Genomic DNA, 19,859 nt, shown 5'->3' with positions numbered 1-19,859 from the left:
AGAATATAACTACTATAATACTGCCCCTATGTACAAGAACATAACTACTATAATAGTGCTCCTCTGTACAAGAACATAACTACTATAATACTGCTCCTCTGTACAAGAATATAATTACTATAATACTGCCCCTATGCACAAGAATATAACTACTATAATACTGCTCCTATGTACAAGAACATAACTACTATAATAGTGCTCCTCTGTACAAGAACATAACTACTATAATACTGCTCCTCTGTACAAGAATATAATTACTATAATACTGCCCCTATGCACAAGTATATAACTACTATAATACTGCTCCTCTGTACAAGAACATAACTACTATAATACTGCTCCTCTGTACAAGAATATAACTACTATAATACTGCTCCTCTGTACAAGAATATAACTGCTATAATACTGCTCCTATGTACAAGAATATAACTACTATAATACTGCCCCTATGTACAAGAATATAACTACTATAATACTGCCCCTATGTACAAGAATATAACTACTATAATACTGCCCCTATGTACAAGAACATAACTACTATAATACTGCTCCTATGTACAAGAACATAACTACTATAATACTGCTCCTCTGTACAAGAATATAACTACTATAATACTGCTCCTATGTACAAGAACATAACTACTATAATACTGCTCCTCTGTACAAGAATATAACTACTATAATACTGCTCCTATGTACAGGAATATATCTACTATAATACTGCTCCTCTGTACAAGAATATAACTACTATAATACTGCTCCTATGTACAAGAATATAACTACTATAATACTGCTCCTATGTACAAGAATATAACTACTATAATACTGCTCCTATGTACAAGAATATAACTACTATAATACTGCTCCTCTGTACAACAATATAACTACTATAATACTGCTCCTATGTACAGGAATATATCTACTATAATACTGCTCCTATGTACAAGAATATAACTACTATAATACTGCCCCTATGTACAAGAATATAACTACTATAATACTGCCCCTATGTACAAGAATATAACTACTATAATACTGCCCCTATGTACAAGAACATAACTACTATAATACTGCTCCTATGTACAAGAACATAACTACTATAATACTGCTCCTCTGTACAAGAATATAACTACTATAATACTGCTCCTATGTACAGGAATATATCTACTATAATACTGCTCCTATGTACAAGAATATAACTACTATAATACTGCTCCTATGTACAAGAACATAACTACTATAATACTGCCCCTATGTACAGGAATATAACTACTATAATACTGCTCCTATGTACAAGAACATAACTACGATAATACTGCCCCTATGTACAGGAATATAACTACTATAATACTGCTCCTATGTACAAGAACATAACTACTATAATACTGCTCCTCTGTACAAGAATATAACTACTATAATACTGCTCCTATGTACAGGAATATATCTACTATAATACTGCTCCTATGTACAAGAATATAACTACTATAATACTGCTCCTCTGTACAAGAATATAACTACTATAATACTGCTCCTATGTACAGGAATATAACTACTATAATACTGCTCCTATGTACAAGAATATAACTACTATAATACTGCTCCTATGTACAAGAATATAACTACTATAATACTGCTCCTATGTACAAGAATATAACTACTATAATACTGCTCCTATGTACAATAATATTACTATAATACTGCCCCTATGTACAATAATATAACTACTATAACACTGCCCCTATGTACAAGAATATAACTACTATAATACTGCCCCTATGTACAAGAACATAACTACTATAATAGTGCTCCTCTGTACAAGAACATAACTACTATAATACTGCTCCTCTGTACAAGAATATAATTACTATAATACTGCCCCTATGCACAAGAATATAACTACTATAATACTGCTCCTATGTACAAGAACATAACTACTATAATAGTGCTCCTCTGTACAAGAACATAACTACTATAATACTGCTCCTCTGTACAAGAATATAATTACTATAATACTGCCCCTATGCACAAGTATATAACTACTATAATACTGCTCCTCTGTACAAGAACATAACTACTATAATACTGCTCCTCTGTACAAGAATATAACTACTATAATACTGCTCCTCTGTACAAGAATATAACTGCTATAATACTGCTCCTATGTACAAGAATATAACTACTATAATACTGCCCCTATGTACAAGAATATAACTACTATAATACTGCCCCTATGTACAAGAATATAACTACTATAATACTGCCCCTATGTACAAGAATATAACTACTATAATACTGCCCCTATGTACAAGAACATAACTACTATAATACTGCTCCTATGTACAAGAACATAACTACTATAATACTGCTCCTCTGTACAAGAATATAACTACTATAATACTGCTCCTATGTACAGGAATATATCTACTATAATACTGCTCCTCTGTACAAGAATATAACTACTATAATACTGCTCCTATGTACAAGAATATAACTACTATAATACTGCTCCTATGTACAAGAATATAACTACTATAATACTGCTCCTATGTACAAGAATATAACTACTATAATACTGCTCCTCTGTACAAGAATATAACTACTATAATACTGCTCCTATGTACAGGAATATATCTACTATAATACTGCTCCTATGTACAAGAATATAACTACTATAATACTGCCCCTATGTACAAGAATATAACTACTATAATACTGCCCCTATGTACAAGAATATAACTACTATAATACTGCCCCTATGTACAAGAACATAACTACTATAATACTGCTCCTATGTACAAGAACATAACTACTATAATACTGCTCCTCTGTACAAGAATATAACTACTATAATACTGCTCCTATGTACAGGAATATATCTACTATAATACTGCTCCTATGTACAAGAATATAACTACTATAATACTGCTCCTATGTACAAGAACATAACTACTATAATACTGCCCCTATGTACAGGAATATAACTACTATAATACTGCTCCTATGTACAAGAACATAACTACGATAATACTGCCCCTATGTACAGGAATATAACTACTATAATACTGCTCCTATGTACAAGAACATAACTACTATAATACTGCTCCTCTGTACAAGAATATAACTACTATAATACTGCTCCTATGTACAGGAATATATCTACTATAATACTGCTCCTATGTACAAGAATATAACTACTATAATACTGCTCCTCTGTACAAGAATATAACTACTATAATACTGCTCCTATGTACAGGAATATAACTACTATAATACTGCTCCTATGTACAAGAATATAACTACTATAATACTGCTCCTATGTACAAGAATATAACTACTATAATACTGCTCCTATGTACAAGAATATAACTACTATAATACTGCTCCTATGTACAATAATATTACTATAATACTGCCCCTATGTACAATAATATAACTACTATAACACTGCCCCTATGTACAAGAATATAACTACTATAATACTGCCCCTATGTACAAGAACATAACTACTATAATAGTGCTCCTCTGTACAAGAACATAACTACTATAATACTGCTCCTCTGTACAAGAATATAATTACTATAATACTGCCCCTATGCACAAGAATATAACTACTATAATACTGCTCCTATGTACAAGAACATAACTACTATAATAGTGCTCCTCTGTACAAGAACATAACTACTATAATACTGCTCCTCTGTACAAGAATATAATTACTATAATACTGCCCCTATGCACAAGTATATAACTACTATAATACTGCTCCTCTGTACAAGAACATAACTACTATAATACTGCTCCTCTGTACAAGAATATAACTACTATAATACTGCTCCTCTGTACAAGAATATAACTGCTATAATACTGCTCCTATGTACAAGAATATAACTACTATAATACTGCCCCTATGTACAAGAATATAACTACTATAATACTGCCCCTATGTACAAGAATATAACTACTATAATACTGCCCCTATGTACAAGAATATAACTACTATAATACTGCCCCTATGTACAAGAACATAACTACTATAATACTGCTCCTATGTACAAGAACATAACTACTATAATACTGCTCCTCTGTACAAGAATATAACTACTATAATACTGCTCCTATGTACAGGAATATATCTACTATAATACTGCTCCTCTGTACAAGAATATAACTACTATAATACTGCTCCTATGTACAAGAATATAACTACTATAATACTGCTCCTATGTACAAGAATATAACTACTATAATACTGCTCCTATGTACAAGAATATAACTACTATAATACTGCTCCTCTGTACAAGAATATAACTACTATAATACTGCTCCTATGTACAGGAATATATCTACTATAATACTGCTCCTATGTACAAGAATATAACTACTATAATACTGCCCCTATGTACAAGAATATAACTACTATAATACTGCCCCTATGTACAAGAATATAACTACTATAATACTGCCCCTATGTACAAGAACATAACTACTATAATACTGCTCCTATGTACAAGAACATAACTACTATAATACTGCTCCTCTGTACAAGAATATAACTACTATAATACTGCTCCTATGTACAGGAATATATCTACTATAATACTGCTCCTATGTACAAGAATATAACTACTATAATACTGCTCCTATGTACAAGAACATAACTACTATAATACTGCCCCTATGTACAGGAATATAACTACTATAATACTGCTCCTATGTACAAGAACATAACTACGATAATACTGCCCCTATGTACAGGAATATAACTACTATAATACTGCTCCTATGTACAAGAACATAACTACTATAATACTGCTCCTCTGTACAAGAATATAACTACTATAATACTGCTCCTATGTACAGGAATATATCTACTATAATACTGCTCCTATGTACAAGAATATAACTACTATAATACTGCTCCTCTGTACAAGAATATAACTACTATAATACTGCTCCTATGTACAGGAATATAACTACTATAATACTGCTCCTATGTACAAGAATATAACTACTATAATACTGCTCCTATGTACAAGAATATAACTACTATAATACTGCCCCCTATGTACAAGAATATAACTACTATAATACTGCCCCCTATGTAGAAGAATAAAGCTACTGCAGGCTGATTTTTTCACGTCTTTTCACGTATTTCTCATGTTTTTTGTGCTTTTTTTGTGGATTTTTGGTGGGGTTTTTTCCGGAGGTCGTGGAATGCAATAATATAGTGGGAAATCCTCAAAAAATCTGCAAAATTAAGGAACATGCTGCGTTTTTTTCTCGGAAGAAAACGCAACATATGCACAAAAATTGCGGAATGCATTCTAAATGATGGGATGCATATGTATGCGTATTTTAAGCGTTTTTATCACGCTTTTGTAGTGAAAAAACGCAAAAAATCCGGAACGTGTGCACACAGCCTAACACGTTAATCCAGTAGAAGACAAAAATCCTATGAGGATAAAGATAATAAATCCATATTAGGAAAAAAAATTCTTTCCGGATCCCATCAAGTAATCAGACTAGCTCAGTGGATCCACATCCCATCACAGGATCTAGTACCCATGAAGTGTAATGTTATATTTTTCAGGAAAGTGATCCAGGCCCTGTTTGTACCTTTCTAGTGAATCGACCATTACAACATCATACGGCAGAGAGTTCCATAGTCTCACTGCTCTTACTGTAAAGAATCCGCGTCTGTGATTATGATGAATCCTTCTTCCCTCTAGATGTAGACGATGCCGCCTTGTCCTATTATACAAATCTCTGTACTGTCCCCTGATTTATTGGTACATTGTAATGAGATCGCCCCTAAGCCTTTGATTTTACAAACTGAATAACCCCAAGTTTGACAACCAGTCGTCTGCAGTTCACCTATTCCCTTAATAACTATGGACGCCCTTCTGTGCACCTGCTCTAGCTCAGCTATGTCCCTCTTTTATACCGAAGCCCAAGATTGTACCCAATATTCTAAATTTCACCTTACTGGTGACTTTTACTGGTATACAGTGACCTTACTGGTATACAGGCAAAACCGTTTTCTTTTTAATGCATCCCATGATTTCCTTCGGCTTGGCAGCAGCCACCTGGCATTGGTCACTAAAGTTAACTCACCCCACTTTCCCTTCCACGCGTGTGCAGTGACGGTTCACTAGTGGTCTAAGGTACATCATCATCATCATCATCTTCACGTCGCTCTACATGTGATTTACTCCATATTTCTGCATGGTAAATTTAGCTGCAGGGAACAGACTGGAGGATTTCTCGCGTCCTCCGCACAGCTGTCCTCCGGGCCAGTACACCTCATAAATATACATCTATACACTTTAAAGGGCCAGTGCCCCAAAAGTAAGCAGTATTTCATGAGAAGATTGTGGAAGGCAGGGAGTTTTCAGCATCTTCTCTCAAATGGCTGATAACAGGGAGCAATAGAATAATTCCATCTGCTAGCAGTGCACCCTATCCATCCCCAGTCTTCCTCACCAGCACATTATATTTAGAAGGGAGTGCTGTAAAGAAAGGGGATGGGCCCTGTCTCACAAAGGGCCCCCTGGGCCACGCTCGTCCACTATGTACGTTGTTGAGTTACTGTATGGAGCAGCCCCTACTCACCGTGTCTCTCCTATAAAAGTTGTGTGGGTGCGGAGAGACGAGACATTGGGGTCCCTGTTCTGGTAGCTGATGAAAGGCACCTGAAGGGTCCCAGCAGAGGGCGTAACGATCGAGGTCTCAGAGGGTGCGACAGCGACCGGGCCAGTGCGGGAAGGTGATGCCACACGTCGTGGGGTCGGGAAAAAGGAAGAATAATCTGGAGAAAAATATAAGGGGCCTAGGATGGGAAGCATTGTACCAAGATGGGGGATATTATACCAGGAAAGGGCCCAGGATGGGGGACATTATAATAGGAAGGGTCCCAGTATGGGCGACATTGTTATAGGATGGGGGGCATTAATACTAGAAGGGGCCAGGATGGAAGACATTATTAACTAAAGGACCCATAACGGGGAACTTTATTACATAATGGGGAACATTATACCAGGAGGGGGTCCAGGATGGGGGACATTATAGCAGGAAAGGTCCCAGGATGGGTGACATAGCAGGAGGTCTCAGGATGGGTGACATAGCAGGAGGTCTCAGGATGGGGGACTGTTATGACCTGGTGGTTAAGAGGCCACACTGATATGACCTGGTGGCTAAAACGCAACATGGGACGAGCTCTGGGAAGGTGGTATCTCTACTGACCGCAGTCCCTAATCCTAACAACAACACTAGTAATAGCCATGGGATGTTCATGACTCTCCCTAGACACCTCTTCACAGCCTAAGAACTAACTACCCCTAAAGAAGGAAATAGAAAGCTATCTTGCCTCAGAGAAAACCCCAAAAGGAAAGACAGCCCCCCACAAATATTGACTGTGAGTGGAGAGGGAAATGACGTACACAGAAATGAAATCAGATTTCAGCAAAGGAGGCCAATACTAAACTTGATAGACAGAGAGAAAAGGATACTGTGCGGTCAGTATTAAAAACTACAAAATCCACGCAGAGTTTACAAAATGAACTCCACACCGACTCACGGTGTGGAGGGGCAAATCTGCTTTCCCAGAGCTTCCAGCTAGCCTGAATATGACATAGTGACAAGCTGGACAAAAAGAGACATATTTGCAGAGCAATAGTGTCCAAGCAAGTGGACAAACAAAAACTAGCAAAAACTTATCTTTTGCTGACAAGGACAGGCCATATGAGAATTCCAAGGAGAGAACCAAATCCAACCAAGAACATTGACAGCTGGCATGAACTAAAGCCCAGAGCAGGTTTAAATAACAAACCCAGGCAAGGCGATTAGTGAAGGCAGCTGCCACAGCTACCTAAAGGAGCAGCAGTTCCACTCGAAACCACCAGAGGGAGCCCAAGGGCAGAACTCACAAAAGTACCATTAGCAACCACAGGAGGGAGCTCCAGAACGGAATTCACAACAGGGGACATTATAGCAGGAGGTCTCAGGATGGGGGACATTATAGCAGGAAGGAGTCCAGGATGGGGGACATTATAGCAGGAAAGGTCCCAGGATGGGTGACATAGCAGGAGGTCTCAGGATGGGGGACATTATAGCAGGAAGGGGTCCAGGATGGGGGACATTATAGCAGGAAAGGTCCCAGGATGGGTGACATAGCAGGAGGTCTCAGGATGGGTGACATAGCAGGAGGTCTCAGGATGGGGGACATTATAGCATGAAGGGGCCCAGGATGGGGGACATTATAATAGGAAGGGTCCCAGTATGGGCAACATTGTTATAGGATGGGGGGCATTATTACTGGAAGGGGCCAGGATGGAACATTATTACTGGAAGTTGCCTAAAATGGAAGACATGAACTAAAGGGCGCAGAACAGGGAACATTATTACATAATGGGGAACATTATACCAGGATGGGGGAACATTATATCAGGAAGGGGCCCAGGATGGGGAGGACATTATACCAGGAAGGGGCCCAGGATGGGGGGGACATTATACCAGGAAGGGGCCCAGGATGAAGGGGACATTTTACCAGGAAGGGCCCAGGATGGGGGGGCATTATACCAGGAAGGGGCCCAGGATGGGGGGGGGGACATTATATCAGGAAGTGGCCCAGGATGGGAGGGGACATTATACCAAGAAGGGGCCCAGGATGGGGAGGACATTATACCAGGAAGGGGCCCAGAATGGGGACATTAAACCAGGAAGGGGTCCAGGATGGGGGACATTATACCAGGAAGGGGTCCAGGATCGGGGACATTACAGCAGGAAAGGTCCCAGAATGGGTGACATAGCAGGAAGGGTCCCAGGATGGGAGACATTATATCAGGAAAGGGTCCAGGATGGGAGGACATTCTAGGAAGGGGTCCAGAATGGGGGACATTATAGCAGGGAGGAGTCCAGGATGGGGGGACATTATTCCAGGAAGGGGTCCAGGTTTGGGGATGTTATACCAGTTAGGGTCCCAGGATAGGGGACATTATACCAGGAAGGAGTCCAAGGATGAGATACATTATAGCAGGAAGGGGTCCAGGATGGGAGACATTATAGCAGGAAGGGTCCCAGGAAGAGGGGACATTATACTAGGAAGGAGTCCCAGGATGAGAGACATTAAAGCAGGAAGGGGACCAAGATGGGAGACATACAGTAGCAGGAAGGGGACCAGGATGGGGGACATTATACCAGGAAGAGGACCAGGATGGGGGGAAATTATAGCAGGAAGGGTCCAAGCCTAGAATGGGGAACTTTATACCAAGAAGGAGCCTAGGATGGAGGACATTATTATAGGAAGGGGCCAGGATGGGGGGACATTATACCAAAAGGGGCCCAGGATGGGGTACATTGTTACATGCGGCCCAGAACGGGGATATTATTACAGGACGGCACCAAAATGGGTGACAGTATTACATGGGGGGCAAACATGCATGTTATTATATGATCCAGAACGCTACAAGGGCCCACACATATGAATATGGAGGTGGAGTCCCAGGCCCAAATTTTGCACCAGGGCCCATCAGACTTCAGTTACGCCACTGGCCCAATTTGATGCAAGAATGCAAGTAACTTAGATGTTCCGGATTCTGGAAGGTGTTCTCCCTTAGCATCAGCAGAATCTTCTATTTGAGCTTGTCCCCGCACTGAACTTCCTCAGCAGAATGTTTAATTTGACAGGGGATCACAAACTTTTGCACATGACTGTGAAGGAAAACTCGCCTAGCACTGGGCCACATGGTGCTCTGGGATCGGGCGCAGTGTTTGCCAGTTTCTATGGCAGATATTACCGGGGCCCGCAGCTGATACATCTCTCATGTGCGACCCAAGAGAGGCTGGCTGACAACCCGCCGGAGCGGTAACCTGGGCCAGATGGGTTGTCACTCAGCTTTTACAGGAAGAAACGTCTCCAAGAAATGGTAAAAAAACCCACAAGAGACGAGTTGGAGATTTCCTCCTGTTGGGTTCCTGGTCTAGAGACGATCAGAACTTTGCTGACCGACGAAATTCAGATTAGACAGAAATGTTCAGAAAGAGAATAAATTATCATAGAAAGAGAAGGACGACCTTCATGTGATACACGGCAGAGCTGAGGGCAAAGAGGGGACGCATCATCTGAGGCAGCATACAGGCCAGACTGCTGAGCTGTGTATCTAATCCTCTCATACATTATACTGTCTGCTGAGCTGTGTATCTAATCCTATCCTGTGTGATACTGTCTGCTGAGCCGTGTATCTAATCCTATCCTGTGTGATACTGTCTGCTGAGCCGTGTATCTAATCCTCTCCTGTGTGATACTTTCTGCTGAGCTGTGTATCTAATCCTCTCCTGTGTGATACTGTCTGCTGAGCCGTGTATCTAATCCTATCCTGTGTGATACCGTCTGCTGAGCCGTGTATCTAATCCTATCCTGTGTGATACTGTCTGCTGAGCCGTGTATCTAATCCTATCCTCTGTGATACTGTCTGCTGAGCCGTGTATCTAATCCTCTCCTGTGTGATACTGTCTGCTGAGCCGTGTATCTAATCCTATCCTGTGTGATACTGACTGCTGAGCTATGTATCTAATCCTATCCTGTGTGGTACCGTCTGCTGAGCCGTGTATCTAATCCTATCCTGTGTGATACTGACTGCTGAGCTATGTATCTAATCCTATCCTGTGTGATACTGACTGCTGAGCTATGTATCTAATCCTATCCTGTGTGGTACCGTCTGCTGAGCCGTGTATCTAATCCTATCCTGTGTGATACTGACTGCTGAGCCGTGTATCTAATCCTATCCTGTGTGATACTGACTGCTGAGCCATGTATCTAATCCTATCCTGTGTGGTACTGTCTGCTAAGCTGTGTATCTAATCCTATCCTGTGTGATACTGACTGCTGAGCCATGTATCTAATCCTATCCTGTGTGGTACTGTCTGCTGAGCTGTGTATCTAATCCTATCCTGTGTGATACTGACTGCTGAGCCGTGTATCTAATCCTATCCTGTGTGGTACTGTCTGCTGAGCTATGTATCTAATCCTATCCTGTGTGATACTGTCTGCTGAGCTGTGTATCTAAGCCTCTCATACCTTATACTGACTGCTGAGCCGTGTATCTAATCCTCTCCTGTGGGATAATGTCTGCTGAGCCGTGTATCTACCGTAATCCTCTCCTGTGTGTGATACTGACTGCTGAGCCGTGTATCTAATCCTATCCTGTGTGATACTGTCTGAGCCGTGTATCTAATCCTATTCTGTGTGATACTGTCTGCTGAGCCGTGTATCTAATCCTCTCATATGTGATACTGTCTGCTGAGGTCTTGTATCTAAGTCACTATTAAACCTACACAGTTTACAGGGCTCCAGGGAACATTTTTCATCAGAGCACAGATAAATACAAACAATGAAGCAGCTGGCAAATTATTGTGTTAGGAAGCCCCACACCGTGGAATGGAGAGGGACGAGGATGGATTTCGGGGACCCTGGATACATAGAGATTTATAGAGGACAGATGGACTGAGAGTCACAAATGAGATAAAGAAAATTGAAGATGAGAAGAAGCGTCATCATGTGATCAATACATCAATTCACAAGCGACAAACCACAGAACAACAACACACAGAGATATACAAAGAGCACTAGAGAAATTGTATATTTCTACATAAGAGCAGTATTATAGTAGTTATATTCTTGTACATAGGAACAGTATTATAGTAGTTATATTCTTGTACATAGGGGCAGTATTATAGTAGTTATAGTCTTGTACATAGGGGCAGTATTATAGCAGTTATATTCTTGTACATATAGGCAGTATTATAGTAGTTATAGTCTTGTACATAGGGGCAGTATTATAGTAGTTATATTCTTGTACATAGGGGCAGTATTATAGCAGTTATATTCTTGTACATATAGGCAGTATTATAGTAGTTATATTCTTGTACATAGGAGCAGTATTATAGTAGTTATATTCTTGTACATAGGAGCAGTATTATAGTAGTTATATTCTTGTACATAGGAGCAGTATTATAGTAGTTATATTCTTGTACATAGGAGCAGTATTATAGTAGTTATATTCTTGTACATAGGAGCAGTATTATAGTAGTTATATTCTTGTACATAGGGGCAGTATTATAGTAGCTATATTCTTGTACATAGGAGCAGTATTATAGTAGTTATATTCTTGTACATAGGGGCAGTATTATAGTACTTATATTCTTATACACGGGGCAGTATTATAGTAGTTATGTTCTTGTACATAGGAGCAGTATTATAGTAGTTATATTCTTGTACATAGGAGCAGTATTATAGTAGCTATAGTCTTGTACATAGGAGCAGTATTATAGTAGTTATATTCTTGTACATAGAGGCAGTATTATAGTAGTTATAGTCTTGTACATAGGGGCAGTATTATAGTAGTTATATTCTTGTACATAGAGGCAGTATTATAGTAGTTATATTCTTGTACATAGGAGCAGTATTATAGTAGTTATATTCTTGTACATAGGAGCAGTATTATAGTAGTTATATTCTTGTACATAGGAGAAGTATTATAGTAGTTATATTCTTGTACATAGGAGCAGTATTATAGTAGTTATATTCTTGTACATAGGAACAGTATTATAGTAGCTATATTCTTGTACATAGGAGCAGTATTATAGTAGTTATATTCTTGTACATAGGAGCAGTATTATAGTAGTTATATTCTTGTACATAGGGGCAGTATTATAGTAGCTATATTCTTGTACATAGGAGCAGTATTATAGTAGTTATATTCTTGTACATAGGGGCAGTATTATAGTACTTATATTCTTATACACGGGGCAGTATTATAGTAGTTATGTTCTTGTACATAGGAGCAGTATTATAGTAGTTATATTCTTGTACATAGGAGCAGTATTATAGTAGCTATAGTCTTGTACATAGGAGCAGTATTATAGTAGTTATATTCTTGTACATAGAGGCAGTATTATAGTAGTTATAGTCTTGTACATAGGGGCAGTATTATAGTAGTTATATTCTTGTACATAGAGGCAGTATTATAGTAGTTATATTCTTGTACATAGGAGCAGTATTATAGTAGTTATATTCTTGTACATAGGAGCAGTATTATAGTAGCTATAGTCTTGTACATAGGAGCAGTATTATAGTAGTTATATTCTTGTACATAGGGGCAGTATTATAGTAGTTATATTCTTGTACATAAGGGCAGTATTGTAGTAGTTATATTCTTGTGCATAGGAGCAGTATTATAGTAGTTATATTCTTGTACATAGGAGCAGTATTATAGTAGTTATATTCTTGTACATAGGAGCAGTATTATAGTAGTTATATTCTTGTACATAGGAGCAGTATTATAGTAGTTATATTCTTGTACATAGGGGCAGTATTATAGTAGTTATATTCTTGTACATAGGGGCAGTATTATAGTAGTTATATTCTTGTACATAGGAGCAGTATTATAGTAGCTATAGTCTTGTACATAGGAGCAGTATTATAGTAGTTATATTCTTGTACATAGAGGCAGTATTATAGTAGTTATATTCTTGTACATAGGGGCAGTATTATAGTAGTTATATTCTTGTACATAGGAGCAGTATTATAGTAGTTATATTCTTGTACATAGGAGCAGTATTATAGTAGTTATATTCTTGTACATAGGGGCAGTATTATAGTAGTTATATTCTTGTACATAGGAGCAGTATTATAGTAGTTATATTCTTGTACATAGGGGCAGTATTATAGTAGTTATATTCTTGTACATAGGAGCAGTATTATAGTAGTTATATTCTTGTACATAGGAGCAGTATTATAGTAGTTATATTCTTGTACATAGGAGCAGTATTACAGTAGTTACATTCTTGTATATAGGGGCAGTATTAGGCCGGGGACACACTTAACGTATAAAAAAACGGTCTGTTTTTCACAGACGAGAATCGCACAAATGTTTCAAAAACAGTGATCCGTGTGCAGTGCGAGGATGCGATTTCTTCGCATCAAATGATCCGTGTGACATCCGTATGCCGAGATTTCCTCGCAAGCTTGCAAAACCGACATCTAATGGATTTATGTGCTCAAATGTTCGGGAAAACATATATACAGTATATATATATATATATATATATATATATATATATGTCATTGAGACACATATATATATATTCTGTATTTATATTTCATTCAGGGCGATATCTGTGAACAGGCGCTAATTCAATTACCGGCTTTTCATTTCTCCTTCACAAACCCGACAGGATATGAGACATGATTACATACAGTAAACCATCTCATATCCCCTTTTTTTTGCATATTCCACACTACTAATGTTAGTAGTCTGTATGTGCAAAATTTGGCCGCTGGAGCTGCTCAAATAAAGGGTTAAATGGCGGAAAAAATTGGCGTGGGCTACCGCGCAATTTTCTCCGCCAGAATGGTAAAGCCAGTGACTGAGGGCAGATATTAATAGCCAGGAGAGGGTCCATGGTTATTGCCCCCCCTGGCTACAAACATCTGCCCCCAGCCACCCCAGAAAAGGCACATCTGGAAGATGCGCCTATTCTGGCACTTGGCCACTCTCTTCCCACTCCCTGTAGCGGTGGGCTATAGGGTAATGAAGGGTTAATGCCACCTTGCTATTGTAAGGTGACATCAAGCCAGATTAATAATGGAGAGGCGTCAATTATGTCACCTATCCATTATTAATCCAATTGTTTGAAAGTATAAAAAAACACACACACACATGATTTAAAAGTATTTTAATGAAATAAACACAGCGGTTGTTTTAATATTTTATTGCTCTCTCAATCCATTTTCAGACCCTCGCTTGGCAAAACAATAAACACACAATATACATACCTTCTGATGTCAGATCACGTCCCACGAAGTAATCCATCTGAAGGGGTTAACTAATATTACAGGCAGAGCTGCGATAAACCACTCGCTCGTGCCTGTAATCCCCGGGTGCTGAAAGGAAAGCAGTGATCTATACTTACATTCAGTCGCGGTGATGCGCCCCTGCTGGATGTTCTCATGAACTGCAGCCTGGGAACTTTTTCCCACGCTCCAGGTCATATGAGGACATCCACCAGGGGGCGCATCACCGCGACTGAAGGAAATGTAGGTCAATGACATACATTTCCTTCATTCGCCGGGGAATTACAAGCATGAGCACAGCTGCATTTGCAGGGCTCCTGCTTGTAAATTATTTTAACCCCTTCAGATGGATTACCTCGTAGGACGTGAAGGGTCAGCAGAAGGTATGTATATTGTGAGTTTATTGTTTTGCCAAGCGAGGGTCTAAAAATGGATTGAGAGAACAATAAAATATTAAAACAACCGCTGTGTTTATTTCATTAAAATACTTTTAAATCATGTGTGTGTGTGTTTTATTAACCCTTTCATACAATTGGATTAATAATGGATAGGTGTCATAATTGACGCCTCTCCATTATTAATCTGGCTTAATGTCACCTTCCAATAGCAAGGTGGCATTAACCCTTCATTACCCCATATCCCACCGCTACACGGGAGTGGGAAGAGAGTGGCCAAGTGCCAGAATTGGCGCATCTTCCAGATGTGCCTTTTCTGCAGTGGCTGGGGGCAGATGTTTGTAGCCAGGGGGGGCCAATAACCATGGACCCTCTCCTGGCTATTAATATCTGCCCTCAGTCACTGGCTTTACCATTCTGGCGGAGAAAATTGCGCGGGAGCCCACGCCAATTTTTTCCGCCATTTAACCCTTTATTTGAGCAGCTCCAGCGGCCAAATTTTGCACATACACACTATTAACATTAGTAGTGTGGAATATGCAAAAAAAAAGGGATATGAGATGGTTTACTGTATGTAATCATGTCTCATATCCTGTCGGGTTTGTGAAGGAGAAATGAGAAGCCGGCAATTGAATTACCGGCTTTTCTATAGAACACCGCTGCGTATTTCTCGCAATGCACACACATGGTCCGTGTGTAATCCGATTTTTTTCTCGCACCCATAGACTTGCATTGGCGAGTCTCGGCCGAGATACGCTGACAATCGCAGCCTGCTGCGAATTCCCTCGGATCCGAAATACGGTGGAGAAAATATCGGATGATGGGAGCTGCACCATAGGTTAACATTGGGCCGAGTGCTATGCGATTTTTTATCGCATAGCACTCGTCCGTATTACGGTCTAGTGTGACCCCGGCCTTATAGTAGTTATGTTCTTGTACATAGGAGCAGTATTATAGTAGTTATATTCTTGTACATAGGAGCAGTATTATAGTAGTTATATTCTTGTACATAGGGGCAGTATTATAGTAGTTATATTCTTGTACATAGGGGCAGTATTATAGTAGTTATATTCTTATACATAGGAGCAGTATTATAGTAGTTATATTCTTGTACACAGGGTCAGTATTATAGTAGTTATATTCTTGTACACAGGGTCAGTATTATAGTAGTTATATTCTTGTACACAGGGTCAGTATTATAGTAGTTATATTCTTGTACACAGGGTCAGTATTATAGTAGTTATATTCCTGTACATAGGGGCAGTATTATAGTAGTTATATTCTTGTACATAGGGGCAGTATTATAGTAGTTATATTCTTGTACACAGGGTCAGTATTATAGTAGTTATATTCTTGTACATAGGGGCAGTATTATAGTAGTTATATTCTTGTACATAGGAGCAGTATTATAGTAGTTATATTCTTGTACATAGGAGCAGTATTATAGTAGTTATATTCTTGTACATAGGAGCAGTATTATAGTAGTTATATTCTTGTACATAGGAGCAGTATTATAGTAGTTATATTCTTGTACATAGGAGCAGTATTATAGTAGTTATATTCTTGTACATAGGGGCAGTATTATAGTAGTTATATTCTTGTACATAGGGACAGTATTATAGTAGTTATATTCTTGTATATAGGGGCAGTATTATAGTAGTTATATTCTTGTACATAGGAGCAGTATTATAATAGTTATATTCTTGTACATAGGGGCAGTATTATAGTAGTAGTATTCTTGTACATAGGGGCAGTATTATAGTAGTTATATTCTTGTACATAGGATTAGTATTATAGTAGTTATATTCTTGTATATAGGGGCAGTATTATAGTAGTTATATTCTTGTACATAGGAGCAGTATTATAATAGTTATATTCTTGTACATAGGGGCAGTATTATAGTAGTAATATTCTTGTACATAGGGGGCAGTATTATAGTAGTTATATTCTTGTACATAGGAGCAGTATTATAGTAGTTATATTCTTGTACATAGGGGGCAGTATTATAGTAGTTATATTCTTGTACATAGGAGCAGTATTATAGTAGTTATATTCTTGTACATAGGAGCAGTATTATAGTAGTTATATTCTTGTACATAGGAGCAGTATTATAGTAGTTATATTCTTGTACATAGGAGCAGTATTATAGTAGTTATATTCTTGTACATAGGAGCAGTATTATAGTAGTTATATTCTTGTACATAGGAGAAGTATTATAGTAGTTATATTCTTGTACATAGGGAGCAGTATTATAGCAGTTATATTCTTGTACACAGAGTCAGTATTATAGTAGTTATATTCTTGTACACAGGGTCAGTATTATAGTAGTTATATTCTTGTACACAGGGTCAGTATTATAGTAGTTATATTCCTGTACATAGGGGCAGTATTATAGTAGTTATATTCTTGTACATAGGGGCAGTATTATAGTAGTTATATTCTTGTACACAGGGTCAGTATTATAGTAGTTATATTCTTGTACATAGGGGCAGTATTATAGTAGTTATATTCTTGTACACAGGGTCAGTATTATAGTAGTTATATTCTTGTACATAGGAGCAGTATTATAGTAGTTATATTCTTGTACATAGGAGCAGTATTATAGTAGTTATATTCTTGTACATAGGAGCAGTATTATAGTAGTTATATTCTTGTACATAGGGGCAGTATTATAGTAGTTATATTCTTGTACATAGGGACAGTATTATAGTAGTTATATTCTTGTATATAGGGGCAGTATTATAGTAGTTATATTCTTGTACATAGGAGCAGTATTATAATAGTTATATTCTTGTACATAGGGGCAGTATTATAGTAGTAGTATTCTTGTACATAGGGGCAGTATTATAGTAGTTATATTCTTGTACATAGGATTAGTATTATAGTAGTTATATTCTTGTACATAGGGGCAGTATTATAGTAGTTATATTCTTGTATATAGGGGCAGTATTATAGTAGTTATATTCTTGTACATAGGGGCAGTATTATAGTAGTTATATTCTTGTACATAGGGGCAGTATTATAGTAGTTATATTCTTGTACATAGGGGCAGTATTATAGTAGTTATATTCTTGTACATAGGAGCAGTATTATAGTAGTTATATTCTTGTACATAGGGGCAGTATTATAGTAGTTATATTCTTGTACATAGGAGCAGTATTATAGTAGTTATATTCTAGTACATAGGAGCAGTATTATAGTAGTTATATTCTTGTACATAGGGGCAGTATTATAGTAGTTATATTCTTGTACATAGGGGGCAGTATTATAGTAGTTATATTCTTGTACATAGGAGCAGTATTATAGTAGTTATATTCTTGTACATAGGAGCAGTATTATAGTAGTTATATTCTTGTACATAGGGGCAGTATTATATAGTAGTTATATTCTATATATAATTTATATTTTATATCACTTAGCGTTAAACATTCTGGGGTCCTCAGCGCTGACATTACACACAGGTCACATACATCGAGTGATGGCAGCTGTGGATGGGAAACATTATTCCTTATGACGGGAGTATAGTTGGGCTTTTTCTTCTGTCATGTTCTGCAGGCTTTCAGTAAGGATTACATCACCCGGTGGAAGATGACAATGGATTTCTGCTTGATTTTTTAATGTTCTCCAGCTTTGTGAGCTTGATTAGGACAAGACTGTAAGAGTAATATAGACTCGAGTATGAATGTTAGAAAGTTGTGGAAATGTCAGGAGGCTGCTGTAAAGCCCTGCATATATTATAGCATGGTACATGATTCGGGCTTCCCAGGTGTTTAGCTTTGATTATTTTGGTAGAGTTGGGCTCCTATGAATGTCCTTGTGAGACCATGTGGAACATTCTTGCTTCCCTGGCACTGCCACGCTGTCGCAGGTTCCCACGGCTTGCGGCACGCTGGGTGTTTGTTGCCACCTAGGCTTGAGGTTGGCGGTTAGTGGTGAGCAGAGCGGGAGCGTATTTATACAGCAGTGATTTAGGACGGGGACACGGAGGTGAGAAAATGCTATGTGACATCTACGAAGACCAGGAGAAGCCAAGGCTGATGTAGATGTCATTCGCTGTGTCTGATCGCAGGCGTTCACACTGAAGAGCTATGGCAAGGAACTGTAGCTCTCCAGCTGCTGCAAAACTACAACTTCCAGAATGCTCTGACAGCGGGAAATGCATGGGGGCAATAAGGTTTTCATATATCAGAAGTCTGTACAGTGCCAGGTACTAAGACCAACAAGTCCCAGAATATACATCACCAGAGCAAGCACTGTACAGACACTGAACAAGCAGGCGGCTGTGGGAGATTTTAGCTTTGAGGCCTGCAGAATTGTGAATGCAGCTCTGGAGTATAGCACAACCATACCTCCCAACTCTGCAGGACAAGAAAGAGGGATATCCTATAGCATGGGGCAAGTCCTTTTGATAGCCAAACCATACCCCTAATCCTGCAAGTCTTTTTTGTGCACCCACACAAAATTAGTGCCCCTAATGACGTGCCTTAGTATTTCTACACAGGTTAATATCCTTTTTATGGATGCCCCTCACACACATTGCTGTCCCCTACATTGCCCCCTTACACAGGATGCATCCAAGTGCCCTTCTCACAGTAAGATGATCTCATACGCAA

The sequence above is a fragment of the Ranitomeya variabilis genome, chromosome 3 (assembly GCF_051348905.1).
Source record: "Ranitomeya variabilis isolate aRanVar5 chromosome 3, aRanVar5.hap1, whole genome shotgun sequence".
Lineage (NCBI taxonomy): Eukaryota > Metazoa > Chordata > Amphibia > Anura > Dendrobatidae > Ranitomeya > Ranitomeya variabilis.
Note: the sequence above shows the minus strand (reverse complement) of the source record.